The sequence below is a fragment of the Epinephelus fuscoguttatus genome, linkage group LG19 (assembly GCF_011397635.1).
Source record: "Epinephelus fuscoguttatus linkage group LG19, E.fuscoguttatus.final_Chr_v1".
Classification (NCBI taxonomy): domain Eukaryota; kingdom Metazoa; phylum Chordata; class Actinopteri; order Perciformes; family Serranidae; genus Epinephelus; species Epinephelus fuscoguttatus.
In genome coordinates, this window is record NC_064770.1 from 11,161,142 (window position 1) to 11,185,216 (window position 24,075).

Below are 24,075 nucleotides of genomic sequence, written 5' to 3' on the forward strand. Positions count from 1 at the left end.
TTTAACATGGGGTCTACGTGAATGGACTTGATTCTGGAGCCAGCCTCAAGTGGCCTGTCAAGGCACTGCAGTTTTTGGTACATCTACGTTGGCTAACTTAACAAGTACATCACTTGACGTTTATGTCACACCAGTAACTACATTACGTGCCTGAATAAACTTAAGTTCACTTCTGGTTTCACACAGGACGTGAACACAGTCTCCTAGATGAAAGTCAAGTGTGTTCAACCTACACACTGTATATAAAGATTAACAACATGACAGCACCTTGGAAGTGAAGCCCAAGGAGTTTGATGTCATGACTGATAGCTGTGTGTGCCAATTAGTGTGTTCGTGATCAATGGTTGATCAGTTGATTGGTTAGATGAGTATATGGGTGGAAACTCGATATTGTGGAGATTACTACAGTGCAGACTCTGACTTAGACGGCAGTGGACATGTGTGGGATATTTTGGTTTCATTTTTGTACAGATGGAGAAAGTAGAGACATGTCGTCCAACTTAATATTATGTCCGACTTTACTTTTTAGTCTATGGTTTGATCCATCCCCCATTCGTCGCTCCTGCCGTAGTCAGACTTTCTCATTCTTGTTATTATGCTACTGCAGCGAATGGGATGACTTTGGAGAAAGTTGAAATCCCAGTGCATCTCAAACCGACACTGTAAGGTGCCTTTTGTGTTAGTAACAAAAGCCAAGGGTCACTGACCAGGCTGCTGTATTTGAATGAGAAGGGGTTGTGTGTGTATCTTGGAGAGATAGCCAGTCTGGCTCATATGCTTATTGGATACACCAAAGATGCAAGACTTGGCTACAATGAAGTCTCTCAGGCAGCACAGTACATTCTGATAAATATGGGTACGAAATAAAATAGACATTATGACACAGCATCACATCACTGAATCCTTAGTTAAGTATATAATTACTACAAAGTGAAAATAAAATCCTGCTGAGTAGAAAAGGCATCAAAGATTTTTGAATGGGTAGCAGCAGCAAGATCATTCTTGGCTTTTATGTGCCGAATGTTTTTTGCTCATACCTAGACCTCGAATACAAACCCCTAAAACATCTCTACCCACCAGTGGGCCAGTGAGCACTAACTCATGCTGTGCAGCCAAACTTTGTTCAAACACACAGAACTTTGTATTTAATTCACGTGGAGCTCCAAAAGTTTCCAAAGATACCAAATAAGTCAGGCTGAATTATGGAATATTTGATGGAATGATGCAGCCATAACATAACCATAACCAGTCTAGCATGTTGGCTTTTTAATATTTTTCAACGTGCATCTTCATCTCAAGACCAAACATATCTTTCAGTGCCACACAACTAACTGCATGGGGGTGTTTTTTCCTCCACCCTCTCTTCTTCTTCGGTTTGAACTCAGCTTGAAATTTATCTTGAATGTGTCTGTCATATTCAGCCTCCAGTGCACATCCAGGCTTCCTGTGCTTTGAGACACTTCTGTGATTACACTGGACAGGCAATACTCTGCGTGTGCTGAGCTGCTGATTGTGAGAAGCGAGAAGAAGAAGATATTTGTAGCAGAAGTGATTTACTTCAGTTGTCTGTCTCTGTGGATTTCTGTGGAAGTTGTTCTCTCACTTGCTCGTCCTGATCTGCGTCCTCTGCAGGAGTCCAATCAGTGATTCCAATCAAGGGCCCTATACAGCAAAACACAGGGCATTATATTGTATACACACACTGTCATTACACTTACAGCATCACCTTGGGAATTTAAGACACAGTGGAGATGTAATGCTCAATACATAGCAGAAAACTTTGTTGTTCTCCTGTTCTTATCATTAGTATGGCAAAATATGTAAAGTTTGAGTAAAGTTGCATCATGCAAATGTATTTATAGAGTGCATTTAAAAATATCTAACACTGACCAAAGTGCTGTTATAAAAACACATTTATAAGACTAGAGAGGCTATAGTCATGCTAGCAGCCCTGTGAGACTGTTTTTAGGCACAGTGGTGCTAAAAGTTAAATGCTAACATCAGCATGCTAACATGAAGGTACAAACTCTACCATCGTCACCATCTTAGTTGCTTTTGCTAATTAGCATTAAATGCAAAGTGCAAATGAGACTGATGGGAATGTTATTAGTCATGGTGGAATCTGGTCATAAACTACTTGAGTGAAATTGATGATGGCACTCGATGAAGACTGCAGCCCTGTCGCCAGAAGGAAATGTTGGCATCGTACATTTCTGCAAACCCCAAATAGGTTACATTTCTACGTTACATACCTAGCATATTAACATTTCTTAAGTGGCATAATATATACGCTGACTTAGTCTTTGGGAGGTGGAGGAGATGGTGGATGGGGTGACACCCAGGTGCAGGGGCGGAAATCCCGGGGGGGACAAGAGGGACATGACTCCCCCTTCAGTAAAGTTGTACCCCCCCAGAATCATTTGAGACACAATTAATAATTTTTGAACAATGCAGTAGTATTTATTGAAAGCACAATGTAAGAGGTGCTCATTATAATCGCGCAATAATGTGCTATTTAAATCTTAAAAGATTTAGTCCCCCTCTCCCATTCCTAGTAGTGGTATATCCCACACTCTTTCCAACTGGCGGGGCTGCTTGCTAGCAGTAGCAGTGTGTGGCTGGACCCGCTGTCCACATTGTGTATCGCAGGGTAAGATGTTCACTCACACAGACACAGTTTAACTTACACAAGTTACAACACATCCCATTTACTGTTACAACAAGCCCCAGGCCCAGGCTGATAATATAAACTGTCTGCAACATTTCTCCTGCATTGTTCAAAAGCCTACTCAATTACGAGTGCTGCTAAGCTAAAAGCTAATGATTAAGCTCAGAGTTTAGTGATAGTCAGAGAGGACAGGAGAGAAAGAAGAGGGAGAGGACTGGACAAGAGCAGTCAGTGGTGGAGCGGCTCGTAGATAATGGATACCTGTCTGTAGGCTCTCCACCTGTCAGTGAGACAAACATGAGAGACGTGCAGTCTAACTGTGGTAATTACGCGCGGCTATTACGCACGGTTGTGGCGGCTCGTAGCTATGGGTACCTGTCTGTAGGCTCTCCACCTGTCAGTTAGACAAACATGAGAGACGTGCAGTCTAACTGACGAGGAGCGGTCATTACGCGCGACTATTACACACGGTTGTGACAGAGCGTAGCTAATGGGTTCCTGTCTGTTGGCTCTCCACCTGTCAGTGAGACAAGCATGAAAGAGGAGCGGTCATTATGCACGACTATTACGCACGGTTGTGAGGTGCGCAGCGGCAGATCTCACAGCACACTGTTTATAAACCAGTTTACCAGTTTAATTGCAGGAAGTGTTTAGTTGTTAAGCCATTTCTCATAAGTAGAGATATTCACTCTGCCTGTTGGAGAAATAGAGAGAAGATTAAAGCGTCAAATTGCGGTAAATGATGTTGTATAAAAGACAGGCTACAACTTTTTTTCCTTGTCCCCCCTGGAATTATTCTCTAAAATTTTACTGTTTATTGTCCCCCCCAACTATGAAATGGGATTTTCGCCCCTGCCCAGATGGGAAGCCTGCCAAGTGGCAGACCCCTGCAGCTGTTATCACCCACAGAGTAGTGCATTCGACAAATGACTGTAAAAAGGAAGATGTCATAATACACACTTATTGACAACAATTCAGTGTTTAACACCTTGGTTCCCTCCAGAATTGTTGTCATAATACACACTTATTGACAACAATTCAGCGTTTAACACCATGGTTCCCTCCAGACTTCTCAAAGCTCAAGGAGCTGGGATTAAACACCTCATTGTGCATGTGGATCCTTGACCTTCTGACAGGCAGACCCCAGGTGCTGAGAATGGGCAGGCATGCCTGTTTAACCCTCATCCTTGACAATGGAGCACCCCAGGGCAGTGTTTTGGGTCATCTGCTGTACTCCCTGTACACACATTACTGTGGAGCCATTTTAGACTTCAATACCGTCTTCAAGTTTGGTGACTGCACAGCTGTGGCTGGCCTGATCACAGATAACAATGAAAAGGCCTACCTGAAAGAAGTAGAGGATGTAACCTGCTGGTGTCAGAACAACAACCCGCTACTGAACATCAGCAAAACTAAGGAGATGATAGTGGACTTTGGGAAGAAGCAGCAAAGGAACTACGCCCCCTTATTATCAATGGGTCCTCGGTGGAAAGGATGGATAGCTTCTAGTGCTTTGGTGTCCCCATTATCATCGGCCTGACTTGGGCGTTGCATACTGACTCAGTGGTGAGAAAGGCAGGGCAGAAACTGTTTCACCTCAGACACCTGAGGAATTTCTACTCCTGCACCATCGACAGTGTTCTGATAGGGAACATGACTGCCCTGGTATGGAAACAGCACTAAACAGGACTGCAAGGCCCCGCAAAGAGTGGTTTGTTCAGCTGAACACACTATAAGCGCTGCTCTACCCTACATAAATATTTTTTACACCAGGTGCTGCAAGAATAAGGCCAGGAGAATCATTAAGTATCCCAGCCACCCAGATAACAGCTTTTTCACCCTGCTGAGATCCAAAGACCGTACCTGTTACACCAAGCCAGCACTAAGAGACTCAGGAAGAATTTCTACACTCAGACACATATTTATTAATATTGCACTGTTATAAATGCACAAACTGGTAATGATATGATTTCATGTGACAAATAAATTGAACTGAATTGAACTGAAATTGATTTGAACTGTAAGAGCTGATCTCATTCAGCTGATGCAAGTGCAGCTTCAGTGAACTAACTCCATGCTTCATTTCTGATCATTAAGCAATCGTTTAAGTCATTACTTGAGCAGAACCAACAGACACTTTAATACCAGCTACTAAAATGCTGCTTTTCTCCGTTTTATATTATTACAAATTGAATATGTTTGGACTTTGGGGCTGTCGGACAAAACAAAAGAGTTGAAAATGTCACCTCTGGGCTGTTTTGATTGATCAGTAAAATACATAAATGAGACATTAATCGATGATATTCATTTTTTCTCTAGAAACCACAATCCCTAGACCAACACTGCTAGTTTGGTTAAAACCACTACACAGATTTATTGTTATCCTATGCAATCTTGTTGTGAAGAAGTGTCAAAATCAGCTCATCTGTCTTCTTCCCATGTGAGAGGCTCGAGCATTAAGAGATGCAGAACGTGTCTATTTCAGCTCATCTTAAGTCTTTACCAAACCTAAGCAGGGCAGCAGAGGAGCTAACGAGCAAAAAAGGAGTTCAGATCCCAGGACGCTAATGCTTCAAACTCTGAGCAAATCAGCATTAAAACTGCATCACTGCTGTTGTGTCTCTGAGCTGTCTTCTCATGATGTATATGTTTTCTGTTGTTGGTGGAAGATTTTAGACGACCTCCTGTCCAGTTTGCTGCTGTGACATCAAATTTAAAGATCTTATCCAGGGTTACTCGCACAATTGTATAAATAGAGCAACTGCAAAGCTATGTAGGCCTACTGGAGGGAAATTAATGTCTCCGCTCGGACAGGCTCAGGTCCCCCAGGTCTGCCTCCACTGTGGCAATCACTGGAAATAATTCATAATAAAAGAAACTATATCAGATCTACAGTTGTTAGGATATCATGCTGATACAGCCCAGATTAGAGAAGGTAACAGGATGACCTACTGTGTGTCTGCTGGCTGTCTCCAGGGATTACACAGGTGAATCTCTCCCTACTGTTTGTCTTCCTCAATTTTAACAGCAGGAGGTGATTTTTTTATTATAGCTGCAAACAACTTACCAAAAGGAGATCATGACAGGCAGCAGAGAGATGAACAACTGACAGTTGGATTATTTCTCCGTCTTCTCTGTCCAGTGTCCATCTCAGCTGTTTTATGGTTTTATTCTGTTTCTCACTGTTTGGTGAATGTGTGATACACCGCTTCAGGGGCAGCGAGGCCAACAACAACAACAACTTGGAGTGTAGCAATATCAAGGGTCTACGATTTGATTTGGATTGTGAGGCAATGAGGCAAAACGATCATATTTGCTCTGTGGCTGTGCAGAGGAAACGGGAGGATTTTAATCAAATGCAATGAAACTGTTTTTTACAGCCTCTGGTTAGGGAAGAACAAATATTTAGAGAAGTGAAAATAACAACCATCTCACTGTATGGAATACCACAACTCTGTATTCTACATCAAACTGAACCTTCTAAATACATTTTTGGATATTTTACATTTATTTATTTATTAACATTTTTTGTTGTTTTGACCATTGCTCTACTTGCATGGAAATAAACCTTAAAAATATTTCTAAAAACATGATTCTAAATGTCAAAATTTTACTAAAAGTAAAATACCAAAATTCAAGACTTGACAGGGAAAGCGAGCTCTGCACAGCTCCTGTTTTTATGCCTCCACACCAGAGATAGCTGTAGTCTGGAGGCATTATGTCTTCAGTTTGTCCATTCGTCCATCCTCATTCTCATAAATGCAATATCTCAAGATTCCTTGAGGGAATTTCTTCAAATTTGGCACAAACATCCACTTGGACTCAACGATGAACTGATTGTGGTTGCCAAAGGTCACTGTGACCTTGTCTGTCCAATTTTTGTGGCACGGTAGTGCAGTGGTTAGCATTGTCGTCTCACAGCAAGAGGACTCCCGGTTCAAACCTAGGGTGGGGGAGCCCTTCTGTGTGGAGTTTGCATCTGGGTACTCAGGCCTCCTCCCACAATCCAGACATGCAGGTTGGTGACTCTAAAATGGTTGTCTGTCTCTATGTGTCAGCCCTGCGGTGGCCTGGCAGCCAGTCCAGGATGTGCCCCGCCTCTCGCCCAATGTCAGCTGGGATATGCTCCAGCCCCCCTGCTATCCTCAAGAGGATAAGCGGTTACAGAAAAAATGAATGAATTAATTTGATAGTCAAAGGTCACTGTCACTTTACAAAACATACTTTTTTGGCATAACTCTTATGAAACTAAGAATTCATGCACTTATTATGACAGCATTTCAAACAGATGTCTAATTGGATAAAATGATGAAGTGGTGAAATTCTATATCCAAAAGGTCAAAAGTCAGCTTCACTGTAACATCATAATGTTCTCTAAAAACACTTTTCCTGTTATTACTCAACATCATATCTCCGAAACAGAAGGGCAGACATTTGGTCACATACTGAATTGGTGACACTTATCGTGGGTATCCACTACCTGTAGATACAACTGTATAGATTGCGTAGCTCTTCTGTGCTGTCAGGTTGCCCATATGTGTGAAGCATCAGCATTTTCACAGACATGGATGTGAACTGTAAGTGCAACTTGACTGGTTCGCAGAGGCATACCACTGTAAGGCAGTAATTTTTGTTTTGATGTTAATTTTATAACTGACTAATTCTAGGAAAAAAACAATCCCATTTAGCATTACGAAAGTACAATGAATGAATGATATCCAAATTTTATCTAAATATCTAAAATCCTGAGTGTTTCTTTAATTAGCACCCCCACTAGTTGGGTTAAGTTTCAGGGGGAAAAAAACACAATTTGGGTTAAGATAAGTGCATTTTTTACGTAACTTAAAGGCGCCATATGTAAGAATGTGGCCAAAACGATTACTGCACTCAAATTCAAAATACTGCTGCGAGTCGTGTCCGCCCCCCCTCCCCTGCAGATTTGAGGCTGCTCGACAGCGGCACGCTGGAGACTGACGGCAAAAATAGAAGTCCTGCATATCTGTTTAGGAGGGCTCTGGAGTGCCGCAGCTGAGACGGAGCCGGAACACAACGCAGCCGCAGCCAGTGGAAACACACACATTGACTAGAATTGAATCCTATCAGCTCCGCTGCCGTGCTGGAGTGCAAACGCAACCAACACACATCTGGTGGAAATTGGGGGTGATTTCTTTGCCCATGGGTGGCTGCCGTGGCAGGGCCACGTCGCCGCGTCCTTGATCTTTGGTCAACCTTGATCCAGCGGACCATTCGAGCAAGTCTGGCTTCTCTGCTGCTAACGCTGCTGCTGGGATACAGCTGAGGAGGAGCCGGTTGCTAATGCTGCTGCTGGGATACAGCGGAGGAGGAGCCGGCTGCTAATGCTATGTACGGGACACTGCTAATGCTGCTTGCCTTGCTGCTAATGTTTGTTTCTCAAAAACAAACAAACAAACAAACTCCTGTATGCAGGAGTCAGTGAAACAGAGATGTGGTCAGTGGTACCACGGTCCTGCAGGGGGAAAGATCTGTGTGCTTTGGGAGCAGAACTATAACATAACATACTCTTATAGATGGCAGACATTCACCTGCTCCTCATCCATTGCTGTCTACATGTTTACATGTTCATGCTGCTGAACACGTGTTGACTAAGTATTGGCTTCTTACTCGCTAAGGGTTAATGTCACTTACGCTAACGAGTGTAGCTGCCATCAACTAATCAAAACACAAACGAAGTGAAGCTTGTAGAAATGAAATAAAGTTTGCAGCGGCAGACACATTGACACGGAAGTGTGGAACACAGCGTTCTTCAGCACACAGCCCCGCCCCTCAAGAATTCCACGTAATCGGAAAAGTCCTACCTCCCTACTAGGTAGCCTACTTTTTCCAGGGTAAGTTTGGGGTTGAGGGAAAGTTTTTTACCCAGGTTATTTCCCCGAGGTTTTTCAAAACCCTGGGTAAATGAGAATAGTTCCTGCGGTGGAGAAGGGGCTATTGAGACTAAACAAGCTCAATCTGAGAGCTAAAATTGACATAACCTGACAATGTAACCTGACGACGTGTTGATGTAAGGTGAGGTAACGTGACGTAACCTTTGTAGACAAGTTAAAATAACTCAATGTTGACTTGTGGTTTCACACAGGGCATGGTCAGTAGTTTCCTAGATCAAAGTCCTGTGTTTGTTTCACCCATTCATCCACCCGACCTCCTCCCTACGCAGACTATGACACTCTTTTTACTATGTCGTCTAATTTCCTCCTTTACTCCCATCATAATTACTACAGCATTGACAACAATAAATTCTAATGTGGGTTGTAATAAACTGCTTGTACAAACAAACTATGGTGCTGTTTGTTGAAGGTGGACAGTTTCGAAATACTGTATGCAATCTCATTTTTGGAGATTTTAATTTCAGGTGTAACTCTTTAAGAAAGATGGTGTATTAAAGTAATTTCATTGCCTGGGAACCAGATGAACCTGCTTTATTTGCCAACTGACCTGGCCCCAGCCGAGCCAATCAAGCCAGGTTTATCTAATATAGGGCGCTGACTGGCGATGACTGACAATTTGCAGAGCCTTCACGCTTAATACATGATGACTACATTTTTGGCTTATGTACCCCCATGCTAGGGACACTATGGGAAGCATAGACATAGCTTCTACAACTACTCAGACGTCTGCAGCTGATGTGAAACTCTGTTCAAGTACTATTTTCAAATTCTAATGGCATGTTGTAGTCTATTTACATTTGTGCATCACTCAGTGCTACATCATGTTTCTTTGCTCTGATTGGTTGCACGTCTGTCCACTTACATCAGGAGGCATTTTGATACAGCCGGTAATGACACCCCTTAAATTGAAAATGAACTGAGATGTGATCTGGCAATGTCAGGCTAGTTATTTCAGGCTGGCATTATCCTGTTTGAATGATGACACCTGATCACAGTCCTCTGCTTTTACAACTAGCCTTAATAATAGTCCCTCAGAGTCAGTTGATCTTCAGCTTGTTCTGTACTCAGATTCAGGAAACCTTATTGTTGAATAAAAAAGTTGAATCACATCCTGTGTAGAAACAGCTCAGTGCTCAAGTGAAATGACTGACATAATGCTAGAAGCAGTCACCTCTGTATCAGTAAATACTGTACAGTATAAAAACAACCTTTAGCCATTCAAAATGACATGTCATGTCCAACTTCAAAATTCAATCAGGCTATGTGTCAGGAAAATAAATGCGTGCAACCCCCAAAAATAGAAGCTTTTTTCTGTCTGCCTTTAACAGGTGTATTCCTCTGAGATGAGAGTGGGTTGATGAAAATGAGAAACTAAATGAATCCCATTTTCATTTTTTATTTGACTGCATTTTCTTTGTCAACGAAAACACCAGTGAATACAGCAACAACCCAGACAGGACACGATTCACAAATGTAAGCTGATGTTCAATTTAAAATCTTTTTTTCTTCCCTGAAGGGGGAATTTGAAGCAAGTAAGAAGTACACATATACAGTTCATTTACTTACATAAAACAAAAGACAATTGAGAAAAAAAAAATATTACAATGCAAGAAAGATTTTTTTTTTGCTTTTTTGAGGACTTGTTCATTATTGAGAAGAAGTTAATAGCCTACATGACGAAAATACCTACTTGCTGATTAATACCCGAGCCTCGCTCAACCAGGGCATTCCATCTAGTGCATGTTATTCTCTGACCACGCCTTAAATGTTTTAGTAGCAGGTTTCTCTCTTTAAAATAACTGCTTGGTATGTATGCAGGAGTCAGCGAAACAGAGATGTGGTCAGTGGTACCACGGTCCTGCAGGGGGAAAGATCTGTGTGCTGTGGGAGCAGAACTATAACATAACATACTCTTGTAGATGGCAGACATTCACCTGCTCCTCATCCATTGTGCTTCACAATGAGCATACCTTTCCAAGGATACACTTGGAGGGTGTTTCCTTTTAGTGTTGTGCTGTTCACTGCTGTCTCAGACCACTTTTCTTCCACATCCTTTTAGTTTGCTCGTAGACAGGCAAGTCATGAGTCAAGTCCTAAATAAAGACCATAGACTGTAAAAATAATGGATGTAGCTACCGTGATGTCACCCATTGGTCTGTGAACTCCCATTAAGAAGCATCAAGTTTAGCATTTCGGCTGTCTCCACCTTGATTTTTTGGATCCAGAAGTTAGGGCGAGAGGCTGGTACTGTGGAGGAGCAAGGGTCAGCTTTGACTGAGAAGCTGAAGACGCTAATGGCAGACAGCCTGTCACTCAAAGCAGCCTGCCTTTAAATGTGCCTAACTTTAAAGGAGCTATATGTGAGAAATCTAAAGCAAATTGTTGTAAAATCCTCCTAATATGTCACAGAGACTAAGGAATAATGTTCATATAACATACTGATCTCACCGACAACAATAGTACAGCCAGAATATTCCCATTTAAAAAACGTTTTTACAGTCCACAAATCATGTTTATGTTTTGAATTTGTATTTTGGCCTGTTGCGCCACCCACCACCGTCATTAGCAGTGTCCCGGAACATAGCATTAGCAGCCGGCTCCTCCTCAGCTGTATCCCGACAGCAGCGTTAGCAGCAGAGAAGCCGGACTTGCTCAAACGGTCCGCTGGAAAACCGAAGATCAAGGACGCGGCAACACGGCCCTGCCACGGCAGCCGCCCGTGGGCAAACAAATCAGTCTCCAGCGTGCCGCTGTCCAGCAACCTCGAATCTGTAGGGGAGGGGTAGGCGGTGGGCCGAAGGTCTCCATCTGCTTTTGTTTTTGAAATGATCGATCCTCAGCGATAGAGTAGCTGCTTTTTTAACATTAACTTAATGTATTTTTTCTGAACACGTTTCCGTTTGTTGGCAGTCTCAATTCGATCATATTTTTATGAAAACTAAACTTATGTTTGATAAACTAATCAGGCAAACGCTATGGCGTACTATACCGCAAACCAATCAACAACAAGTTCCAGTGTCACCTGACTTGAAGTGTGCCAATGATATTTGCCCAAATAGGAAGTAAACACGGCTCAGAGGAGTTGACCGGAATTGACCAGAGTTAACCGTAAAAAGTATGTAGTCTGTGTCTATTCATGGTCTTTATGCTATCTAACCGACAGTATTCACCTGGACCTTTTCTGCATATCTTCCGTGAGAAGCTGAAGACGTTTCTAACTTTAGTTGAAGTGTTTTGAACAGTTATTCACGTTGTGCATTAGCTCATTAGCCACCGATGTGTTGTTAGCATTCATCACTAGCAAAGTGAATGGACTTTTAGCCGCAGTACAGCCTCTATGAGTGCAGCTAACTCAGCTTACTAATGATGCTGCAGTTCATAGTTTCCGATGAAGAGAACCTGCGGAATAAACGGACTGTGCTGTGAGTAACCCAGCTAACGCTCAGAGTATCCTGACTGCACTGCTCGGGCCCCGCTGTCATGGACGACGATGGGCCGTCTTCATCTTCGCCACTGACTGAATGAATGACTGAAAGGCTGATACACATCATCTGGACACATGTGTGACATCTTGATCCTCGCCTGCTGGTTCGAGAGACCATGGAGTTGACAGGAAATCAGACACAAACTATCTACTATCTACTACTAAACTATCTAACTATCAAACTATGTGATGACTATGGTATTAGTACTTTTACTGAACAAAAGGATCTGAATACTTCACCACTGTATGATATATGAATAACAAAAGGATCTGAATACATCACCACTGTATGATATATGAATATTTATGATATGAAGGCTGAAATTGAATGTACTGTCCAAAGTCAAAATCACAATGTTGTACAAACCAATCTGCTGTATTGCCCTATCTTTACTCTTGCGAGCTCTCTCAGTGTTTCTTCTGTTGGCATACTGCATATAACATTCTCGGTGGTAGCCAACATTAGCTGGCACACAAAGACATTTTCCTTTAAATCATATTTTTCTACAGCTATTGCTGCAACTTGGCTTTCTTTAGTATCAAAACTGACCCACTCCAGAGAACTTCTTACAAATGCTGCCCAACTTTCGGCTGAAAACCGTATGATATTAGGAGTTGTGCTGCCTGCTGCGTGCATACAGCACTCCATATTTTCCAGGATGCATCCTTAGCTGCAGATGTGCTAGCTAAGGTAAACACGTGTTTGGGTTGATGCAAATGAGATGACATTTAAAAAAAAAATCAAATCAAGTGGAGAAAACGACTCAGACTCATCACTTGTTGTATATTGTAGTTTATTAGGTCATTCATTAGACTCTAGAAGCTTATAAACTACTCAGTTTAGGGTCTATTATTAAGAAATATATACATATATATTAAAATTACTCTTTTGTATAGTATTAGAACAATATGAGAAGCAGATGTAACATATGCCTCTTGCATGTTACATTAAATACATCAGTTGAGCTTTAAATGGTCACTATGTCGAATAGCAAAATCTTGTAATACAGAATATAATTTTGCCAGTAATTTTACCTTTATTTAATAGTTGTAAGGTGTACATATTTGTGTTATTTTCATATTTTTATGCTGTTATCTTGTATTTCAAATTTAATACTTGGCTACACAGTATCCAAGGTAACGATGCAGCTATAAAGCCCATCACCGGGGAAACAAGTCAGACCGGGCTTGTATCCCCCAGGTGAATGTGTGACTGTTAAATGGAAACCTGTAAATATTAATGTATAGCTGATCTGAGAGAGACTTTATTACTAATTATAACTATATTGACATTCAGAGTGATTATCAATGTGTACTGGTTCATCTGTATCAATAGTGTCTTTTATGTAATTTGTAATATAGTAAGTCTTTGACATAGCTGTCAAGTCTCCCGTTCTGGCCAGGAAACTACCGTATTTTAGCCCTCTTTCCCGCTGTCCTCCCGTATTAGTATTTTCCCGTAAATCTCCCGTATTACAATAACATAATAACCCTGTATTATAACGTAGGAATGTTCACAGCATTTCAATGTCAAGAAAGGTAGGCCTATCAGATTCTGATCACCTAAGTGTAGTTAGTAAGTGGTTGACAAGTGGTTATTTTAGATTTCCTGTACACCTGTCTTAAAATGTAAAGGATACTGGAGCTTGGTTGGGGTGGTGGGACAGCTTGCGGCGGGCGAAAATTTCCCTTATTTTCAGATCCAAAACTTGACAGGTATAGTCTTTAATCCTGGTCAAGGTTAGACTGTTGACCATGTAATTTGTTATTTAACGGTTATTAAGCTTCGTCATGTTGATCATTTATTAATATTGTAAGTTTCCTTTGATTATGATACCGGTATGATACTGAGACCGGGCTTGTATCCCCCAGACCCCGAAGTGCTTGTAAGCAATAAACAGTCATCACTGAATCAACATCGGAGCATCTGTGTGTCTTCGTTGGAGTCAGCTGACGTTACTAACTGTTAGCCGTTAGTCCACCGTCATTATCACAACACAACGCAGAGACTGTAGGCTGTCGCTATTATCAGCAATATGAAAGAAACTTAACGGGGGCATACATAGAAAAATAAATCACAACACTGACCATTTTTAGCACCTGCAAAGGGATTTGTGTAGACCCTAAGATTATACAATCATGTTACATACATATATTAATGATGATGGTGATTATATACCATATATTTACATTAAATTGTTCATTTTGACACAATAATAAGTCAAAAAAAGACGGAGCTGTCAGTTTTCCCTGTTTACATTTTCGGGTCCTAAGGCTGTCTGCCATTGGTTGATATTCTCTAAACTACAATCTGATTGGTTCATCAGCTAGAGTTATCCCACAAGTTGCCTGAGCAGAGTGACAATTAAAATACAAGTCTGTGAAAATATATGATCAAACCAGAGCTGCCAACAAATTTTCCCGGACTCTATAGAATTGCTCAATATCACACACAAAAAACTGTGTACTCTATCGATGGAGATCGATCAACAACACGAAAAACGCGTTCGGCCCACCGTCTAGGGGGGTGGACACAACTCGCAGCAGTATTTTGAATTTGAGTGCAGAAACCGTTTTGGCCACATTCTTACATACAGCGCCTTTAAGTCTTAATAAAATGTAAACAGGTGAGTAATAAAAAAAATAACCTCCTGTACAGTTGTCATGGAGGGAGAATTTACCTACAGAGGCAATAATCATTTTTTGTACCAGCCTGTAGACATGTTTATTTCTGCTGTAAAGGTGGGCATTTAATATGGGGGGCTATTTGGATTGACTGGCTTCTGGAGCCAGCCTCAAGTGGACATTCAAAGAACTGCAGTTTTGGGACTTCTGTGTTGCCTTCATTTTTTCAAGGAGGTATGGCTGCGGCTAGAGGAGGTACATGACTCATCCACTAGCTACATGACTCGCCCACCATATCAGTCCACGATCAGCCCCCCCCCAAATCTTGTGACTTATAAAGTGAATTGCGTCCTTATGTATGATGAATTATAAAGTGGATTATTGCTATGTTTTGCCCCATATATATTCAGTACAGTGCTGTGTTGTAGCAGGGTTGTTGTGATGATGAGTTTCTTGTAGTAGTGGTGGGCATACTTTGCAGAGGCATGTCATAAACACTACAAATGAAAGGTGTCTACAGCTTTATATGTCTCTCATTTTCAGCCCTCGTGGTTGCAGCATAGTCAAGACTGACAAGTCCTGAGTCAATGTCCACATCCTAAATTTTGAGTTTCGAGTCATAAACAAGTCATAATGTGCTCTTCACCAAATGCCATTTTACAATAGAATATTACTATATCAAATCTACACAAAACATAAATGCTTAATTTTTTTTTATCTATTAAAACAAGTCTGTTGGAAGTTGTTGCCTCTCCTTCTGTAATATTTGACCCGCACGTTTTGCACACTGCCAGTAGTTTTTTGTCGACTGCTGTGTAGTTTGTGTAGGCAAACAAAATTATCTTTGGTAACATATCTTTTTTTCCAACTGATGATCATGTATTAGTATTAGTATTAGTTCTTAAAGGTTCTCTCCTGCAGCTTCACTGGATGCTGTCAGATTGGTTCAAAGTGGATCTTGGAAATTAAGCTTACACTTGCCAGGAGTGAATAGTGTAAATGTGGGATGATTCAGGATATGAAGGAAAATGAATTGATTCTTGGCACAGTTTATAACATATTCTTTAACTTTTGGGGTTGGGGGAAGATACTGAGTATCTTCAGGTCAGAGGGTAGCCTACAAGTCTTAGTGAAGTCACGAGTCATTGGTGTTAAAGTCTTTCTTGATTTTGTCATGTCCAGTCAAGAGTCATCAAATTTGTGACTTAAATTTGACTCAAGTCTAAGTCATGTGACTCGAGCCCACACATCTGGTTCCTCTGTGTTGCAAACTGAGATAAAAGTCCTGGTTTATTATCGGTAGCTTTGTTCCAAGCTGTTGGCCATTTTCCAATCCAAACAGTGGATGAGGACAAGCGTAAACAATCAGTGCAGTGAGAAGCAGCTTGTCTCCGGTCTTATACAAAACTACACAGGTCAAAGTCTTAGCAATGACTATACAGTTACTCTCACAATATAATAAAAAGAAGATCATGAAAAAAAAGTTACCAAAAAAAAAAAAAAACCTACATAAAACAACAGCTTTATTGCTTCCACAGGCCACAGAGCAGCATCCTCCTCTTCACTCTTAAGACTGATACAGAACCTGAGTCATCAAAATGCTGTTTCAGCAAATATTCTTTCAATAATGTGACATGAGATTAGACGTGCTCCTCTGTCTGTGTTCAGAAAATTGGGATGGTTTCCGTTTGTCTAAATCCTTTAAAGCTCAGAGTCTCTTACAACCACATTTTCTGAGCTCTACATAATCTTGCAGTTTTTGTGCTTGTTACTGCAGCTGCATTTAACAACTTCAGCAGCTGACCTATAAAGAAGCTTAAACCTGAAGGGTTTCTTCCCTTAAGCAGATTTGTCACATTTGATCTGGTGGAGTCAGATCCTGTCAATCACACAAACCAGTCATGGCAGTATTGTTACTGTTGTGTTTACAATAAAATATGGACTTCAGATAAGTAACTAAAGATGAACAACTGAACATCTTCATGCACTGATGACTAGTTTCTCTGCAAATCCTTATTTTAACTTGTTCGCCAATCTACAGTAGGAGCGGGTGTGCTGGGAAGCGCTGATTATCTTTCAGTTGTTGCACAGTAATCCATCAAAGAAAAACAAATTCTAAAATCACTTTGAAGACCACACATCCATCAAATATTAACATAGATTCTCTAATGAATAAGAGCTTGAAAGGCAAACTGACAAAGACAGCAACCCTATTTGTTATGTGTCTAGTGAGAACAGAGAAATCCAGTTGTTCCTGCTGATTTTGCCCTCATAAAAAGGAATCTTTGTATCTCACATCAAATCAGTAACATCTCTACACACCTGTGGTCCACCCACACTGGTATTTTTCAATGTTTTTGATATGGCAAGACCTCATTTCAGAATTGTGTGGGAGTGTACAGCTTGTCTCCCTTCCTTTGTCCTTGCTCTTTTGTTCTAATATTTGTGTAAAATGTGGTAACTCAGAAATGTTTTTGCCAATCTGAAACATGCTTACACCAAAACATAGGCCAACACATTCCCCCTCCCAGCTCATCATATACCAACATGGCCCTACATGTCAAACTATGACACTTTTGGTACCCCTCTAGCATCAATTTTGGAAACTTACGGATAGCATTTTTTTTTTTTGCCATGTCAATTTACGCTCATTTTCGCTCATTTCTGCTCATAAAATGCATGCAGTCTTTTCTCAAAATTAACTAAACCCCCCCTCATACCAATGCTAAATCATGCCTCGGTGGCGTCAGTATCTGACGCCAAGGGCCACTGACCAAGTCTCAGTTGGCGAGTTGGGAGGGAGACCGGGTTAAATAGGCCTGCTTGGGAGCCAACATGACCCAGAAACAATCTAAGCCATCATGGGAACAAGAGCTCGTCAAATGTGCTGTTATAATGTCAGCAACATAAAGTTAGTGATACTCTTTTTTGTGCCCCTGTAGCTCACATTTGTTTATATTGTATTAAACTGACACCATTAAAAGTATGCCGAATTATCTATGAGCAGTTCCTGTTTGCGGTGTACCCATGTATGAACGGACACCTATGATAAGGTTACTATGATACCAAAAAACTTAAAAACATGATGATGCTAAGGGAAGTTGTGAAGCATCTTTTTCTATGATTGTCAATCAGATGTTTGGACATTTATTCAAAATGGAAATCAGAGATAATGACTAACTCAGGAAGTGGATGTCACACTGAGTGATGCCAATATGAGTTTCATATTTGTGTGTTATATTTGACTGGGCTGGGACTCCAAAAAAAGAGTACAATTTTCGTTTGGCAAAACTTCCTTGCAAAAAGTGTCAAAAATTATATTTATGGAGAACTCTTTTTCCATGTTTCTTTTTCAGGACCAGACTAAATATATCCAGGATGTGAAACACACACGAGGAGCTTTGTTGTCATTAAAGTTACTAATGATTATTTTTCTCATTTTTGTCATTTATGGATTTGCAGAACTGTTTCATTTTTCAACAAAAATGTCAAACACAATAAAAAACTCACATCACCAGTAAGCAGAGTCCAGACTTATGTCTGAATATGCTTATTGATCAACATCTCTGATTTGACTTTAAAGTTATTGTCAGCCTGCACAAGGCAGAAAAATATTTATTCCTGTTCCCTAGTTATACATAAACACATTTACATACATATGAATTTCTTCCAGGAGGTCAGAGCACAGGGAAGCAACTTTGGAGTTCAGAATTTTTGCTCAAGGGCACACAAGAGATCTTGAATACCTCAGGTGAAATAACAAACCACCCTCTAGCTTCAAGCCCGCAGCTGAGACTCACCTGCCAGTCAATGCTGAGGGCCAGAAAGTCAATTTTCAGGCCACCCTGCAACGCCAAGCGGATTAGAGCCAAATCAACAAATGTATAATTAAAGAGCTCTGAGGTTCTCATGAATGTGTGCAAAGCCTATACCATATGTGTACTTGACTTGCACATGCAGAATCTCCTCTGTGTAAAAACCACCTTGTGTTGCTCTGCAGCAGTAAAAGTTCTTGTAGCATATAGTAAACTTAAACCAAGGACACAGCCAGGGATTTATGGAAAGGCTGAGATTATATCACCACACTGTACGATGATAATAAGCCTCCACCAATTCATCACCACAGCCAGGAACCCTTACCTCAGCTAAAGTCTCCATTCATTTCTCCTCAATAGAAACAGGGTTTTTTTTCCATTTCTGATTCTTCCTCATGATAAATGAAAACTTCCCCGACTCAGAAACACTTGGCTTCCCTGATGATTTGTGTGTCTTTTCAGAAACATTTGACTGAGTTCATTTATTTGTACTGTAAAACTGACATTTCTCATTCAGTTGACACAAAAGGCAAACTACGCTGTTTGTCCTGACTTAAAAAATGAGATCTGAATGCTGTTATCAGGGATTTGTCTCATGCAAACATGTTTGTGCTTGTACTGAGTTGGTGAGAGCACGAGCTCAGCTCATTTGTGTTCAGTCATACATGTGAAAGGCTGGCTAAATTAAACAACAACCTCTCCATTTCTCACTGACTGAGCATTGCAGAACACTAACAACAAGCTGACGTGTTGTCAAAGGGACCCCCAGTCAAGTAAATTAGCCATGAGTATGGAACAATGGCCATGTAATTGCAGGATCCCCCATCTGATTTGTATATAACCCACTTAATCAGGAAGACTGCGATCACGTGACCAGTGCACTGTCAGGAGTAGAAAAGGAAATACACTGCTCAAAAAAAAATTAAGGGGACAATTAAATCACACATCAGATCTTATTCAACTTGAATATCTTTACACATGTACATTGTGTAATTTGCTGAGGACAAAACAACGTTAACAATGGTCAGTGGAAGCCAAAATCATCAACTCGTTGAAGGCTGGATTCAAAATCACACGAAAAATCAAATTAAAGGGGATAGATATAGGATTCATGCTTCTCGGCCAGTAGGTGTCGCACTCTCACTCGCCCACTCTCACTCCACTCTCCAATTCTACAGGTTGCCATGTAGCCAAATCAAAACATTGACATATTTTGGGCCCATAAAAATTTCTAAAACAATTATTTCTCTACTGTATTTTTTTTTTTAAGGAAAATATAGACTATAGAGTTTTGATGAAACAGCTATACATATGACCTTTAAGTAGGCCAGTCAAAGTAGGCCAGAGAGGTGCCACTCTGCAGACAGCAGCAGACCACTGTTCAACCAACAAAAGTGGGCATTTTTTAACCAGGGCTCAGGACATTTCCAGCTGTGTCTGTAGTGAACACACTGTGCATTTTAAGCCAAGACACTGTTACAACCCAGTATGTGTCTAGGGGTAAGGGAACCAACATAAAACCAAACAATGAAGTGAATAAGGCAAACTGCCGTTTATTCATATACAAAATAAATAAACAATACAAGCTATGCTTTTGTAAAAAGCGGCACACAAAAAGAAAATCGCGCTCGCAGGCTCAGCAACACAACCCGGAAATCGGGCTTCACGAAAGGAACCTCGGCGGTACATTACATTTAAACATACTCAGGGAAGGGCTGTGGGTGACGGCAAACCATAAAACAAATAAAACAAAAACTCTGACCTGTCACCAACAAAATAAATACCCCAACTAACTTAACTAATGGTGGTGGAGGGCCACCCAGTATAACAAAACTTAAACAAATCTGTCTGTCTGCTCTATGACTTACCTCACAAACAAAACAACACTCAAACCGACACCCATAAAGCTAGTGTACTATACATCAAGCAATCTACGTGTGTGTACAAAGGATATGTGGCTAGGCTACAAAGCTAAATCCTAAAGCCCATAGATTCCCACATAGCACAACAACAACAACGAACAGATTACAGCAGCTGAAAACGCAAAACGGAGCGAGGCGGACTGCTCAGGTTAAATCACAGCCGCCATTGCTCTTGACTCCGTGCACTTTTTAAAGGTTCAGACGAGGGGCCGGTGAAGTGGTGATTGGCCGGAACCGATGACGACAGCGAGGGAACACTGAACAGCAGCAGAGGAGAGCGGGCTGGAGGCATGGTCCGCCGGGGATTCCCTCCAGAAGAGCAGACAATTAGACACACATATAAATGACTGACAAGTGCTGGCCGAATAATTCCCATAATGACATGCACAGCACATTAAACACAGAAAATAAATGTACTAAGGTCCGGAGACCGTAACAACACCGTCTTTTCCTGACCCCGACCAAGTGGTTTTTGTGCCTAAAGACCACACGTAAAAACAGTGCTGTTATGACATAGAAAGTAGAAGTAGAAAAACAGAAAATATAAAGTTTAGACATATTTCTAATTTCATTTATTTACACAGGAATCAGGTGTACATAAGCAGACAATGCCAACATTTTTTCTGGCAACTGTGTTGAGCCTTTGTCATCTTTGCTTTCACTATCCAATACAAGCCATCTGCCAAAAACAATCATCTTTTGAAAAACTATGACGTGCATTGATTTCTTAGAGGTATACTTAAAACCTGTTAAGCCTGAAAGTCTCCCAACTGGGGGACGTTGAAAACGACTTTGCAAGCACAGTGTGAAACAATGCACTGTTCATGAAGAATATAGTGATGTTGCACATCAAATTACACAGCAGAACCTGGACTACAAGGCTGTAAAAACCCTTTTTACATGCCCCAAACACAGCTCAAACAACAACTAAATAAACAACAACATACAGCACCAATATCCCGACCCACTCCGTATATTTCGGGCTCTAACTCGACCACGCGTTATGCAAAACACACGCTGTTCATCTCAAATGAAAGCTGAGACTCCGCTGTTTCCACACCTACGCGCCAAAGCACTCTACCCCAAAGCATCAGAGAGCTAGAGGCCAAAGAACAACAACAGGAATCTTTTTGCCAAAATATATTTATAATATCTCTCTTACCTTATTGTTTTTGCCGTGAAAAGCTCATTCTGCCGTTAAATCACGCTTCATTCCCATTTACCGACTTGTTGTCCATCATTCAAATGAATCCAGGCAGAAAACTTGATGGCTGGAGGTTCCGGGGGAAGCATAACAATGACCACTCACAGCAGCCGACATCTCCCCACAATGCGTTCTGCTGACTCTGACTGGCTTACAGTGCTATCAATCTCAGTTTGGTGGGTTTGGCGTCATTCTATTGGCTCTAACGAATCAAACAAGGTGTCATTCACTCAAATCGGCCAAGCCATCGCAGAGATACGAGCCTCCAAATCTCAGAATAGAAACTCAGGTTCAAATGTAGTAGGTGCATATTGGTCAGTGTAGACTGGGAACTAGAGTAAAAAAAAACAGACAGTTGTATGTGTATACCCTAAACATCAGTAGGGATTTACAGAAACAAAAAATGAAAGAAATAGGATTGTACATGACAAAAATCACATGCAAACATGATGCAGTTTTGGAGAGCTCGCCTGAATTTTCTGTACTGAAACCTCTCTTATATTGTTCTGCTTCACTTTATCAGAATCAACCTTTGCAGAGTAAATGTTCACATATTGTGCTATGACGTGATAGAGGTTCAGAGCTGCAGCTGCTGTGTTCCCTTTACCATGACACCAAAAGTATTCAAATAGACTTTGTGGTTGCAGGGATATATTCATTTCATTACTCAATTTTCGAGCAGAGGCCTATAAAATAGGCTTAGCTTTGAAAAGGTTAAAGGTATAGGATTGTCAGCTACTGTTTGTAAACATGGCTGCCAGTGAAAGTAAAAGACAACCCCACATTCGTTCTCATTTGGCATTTTGCCTCGCTATATTTGCAGATTTTTGGCACTGTGTCTTTTGGATGCCTGCTGCTCACGGTCTGGCACCTGTTTGCAACCTTTTTATAAAACCCCGACCTCACCTGAGTGCTGTGGGTACGTGCCCATAAACATCCCAAGCACAAAATATTATAAAAAAAATAAAATACCCCACCACACACTGAGAGTGGGTCATAAGTGATAATTGAGGGGAAATACTTCTGTATGAGTCCATACATTGTTTTTTAGGAAAATCCTTCACAGAGTGTATGCATTTTATGTCTGTCAGGAAACACTAAAAGGCTGTCACAGTGATAAAGTTACTCTTTGTCTTTTGCATCTCAACCTCTCACCTCCTGTGGATTTCTTGTATGTCTTTAAAAGGTTTGTAGTTTGTTTCTTTTCAAACAATTGCAGCTATGACCATCTTAAATGTATTTACAATGAATTCCCAAAGTGACCCAAAAAAATCTAAAGAAGTTTTTCAAAGAACTTTGTATGCACAGTAGGTTTCTGTCATCTTTACTTTAAGTACTCCTCTGTGTCTAATATTTATCATTTACCAGTTTTGATGTAACATGTGAATCATGGGCCAGTTAGAAGAAAAGATCAACTTTCTGGTTGTTGAATAAACGTCAGTAACTTCACTTAAATGTCATCTACTGTATCTTCATCAAATTCTGGTTTTAAAACTTGTAATAAAAGCAGTGTTTTCATGCTTCAGTTTTCACACTTGCCATCTGAAAACACTGGAACACTAAATCCCCGTAGTAATCTCTTTTTGTCTGACAACTGCACCAAATCACAGTCTTTTATTCTAAAATGGTTTGTCAGATCAGATTTGTAAACACATTCCGAACAACTTTAGCACAGTTGAGAATGATCCAGAACGCAGACACGCTGCTCAGATGAAACTGTAAAGGAGTGAATATTGAGGATTTTTATGTATCTGTTCTGTCCTGTCGGAGGAAAGGGGGCTGACATCAGGCTGAGGTCTTCATTATCTTCTTAAATCAACCTCTCACGTATGTCGCTGTTAAAGAAGATAAGACAAATCCGTCTTTGTCTGCCTACCTTCCCCCGAGGGAGATGTGTTTATCTCCTCACTGCATCTCCACACCGAAGCCACTGCAGAGTGTGATTATCCTTTCCTTCTTCTGCTCAGCGGTAAAGAAATGTTGTCGCTCTCTCTCCCTGGCTGCTGCTCACTTCTCTGCTGATTAGCTTTTGTTTGGAACATTTTTTTTTCACATTCCTGCTTCTGGAAAGAATGCAAAGCCCTCTTACTTCAGAGAGGCGGGAATGTTCGTCTAACTTAGCATAACAAGGACACAGTGTGATGAAGCATGGGTTTTCCTTCTTCTTATCACAGGTGTGAAGAAGCATCAAGAAGCGAGGGAAGCCTTATTTTTTCTGAAGCATGAATACAGCAGGACTGCAGGGAAATCAAGGAAGCCGAGGCCAGTGGTCGAGAAAACTCTGACATTTGACACGAAGAGATGTGAAGTGTTGGAATAACCGGGGTAATTGGACAATGTGCTGAAGAAAGGACGTGTAACATTCCTGATAGTACTAATGGCACCAGCGCTCTTCACTCAGACTCATCTGCATTTAATGTGGTTTAAAGA

General features: G+C 41.0%; 1 long non-coding RNA gene across 1 annotated transcript in view; it reads right to left on the reverse strand.

The window, feature by feature from the left end:
* LOC125878983 (uncharacterized) overlaps window positions 1–23,716 on the reverse strand; it is a 32,263-nt gene extending 8,547 nt beyond the window's left edge. Inside the window, exons 1-2 of the long non-coding RNA XR_007447821.1 lie at window positions 23,522–23,716; window positions 1,558–1,662 (exon numbers count right to left, since the gene is read on the reverse strand). This is a non-coding gene — a long non-coding RNA (uncharacterized LOC125878983). The remainder of the gene's footprint in view (window positions 1–1,557; window positions 1,663–23,521) is intronic.
* Between the last annotated feature and the right edge of the window lie 359 nt (window positions 23,717–24,075).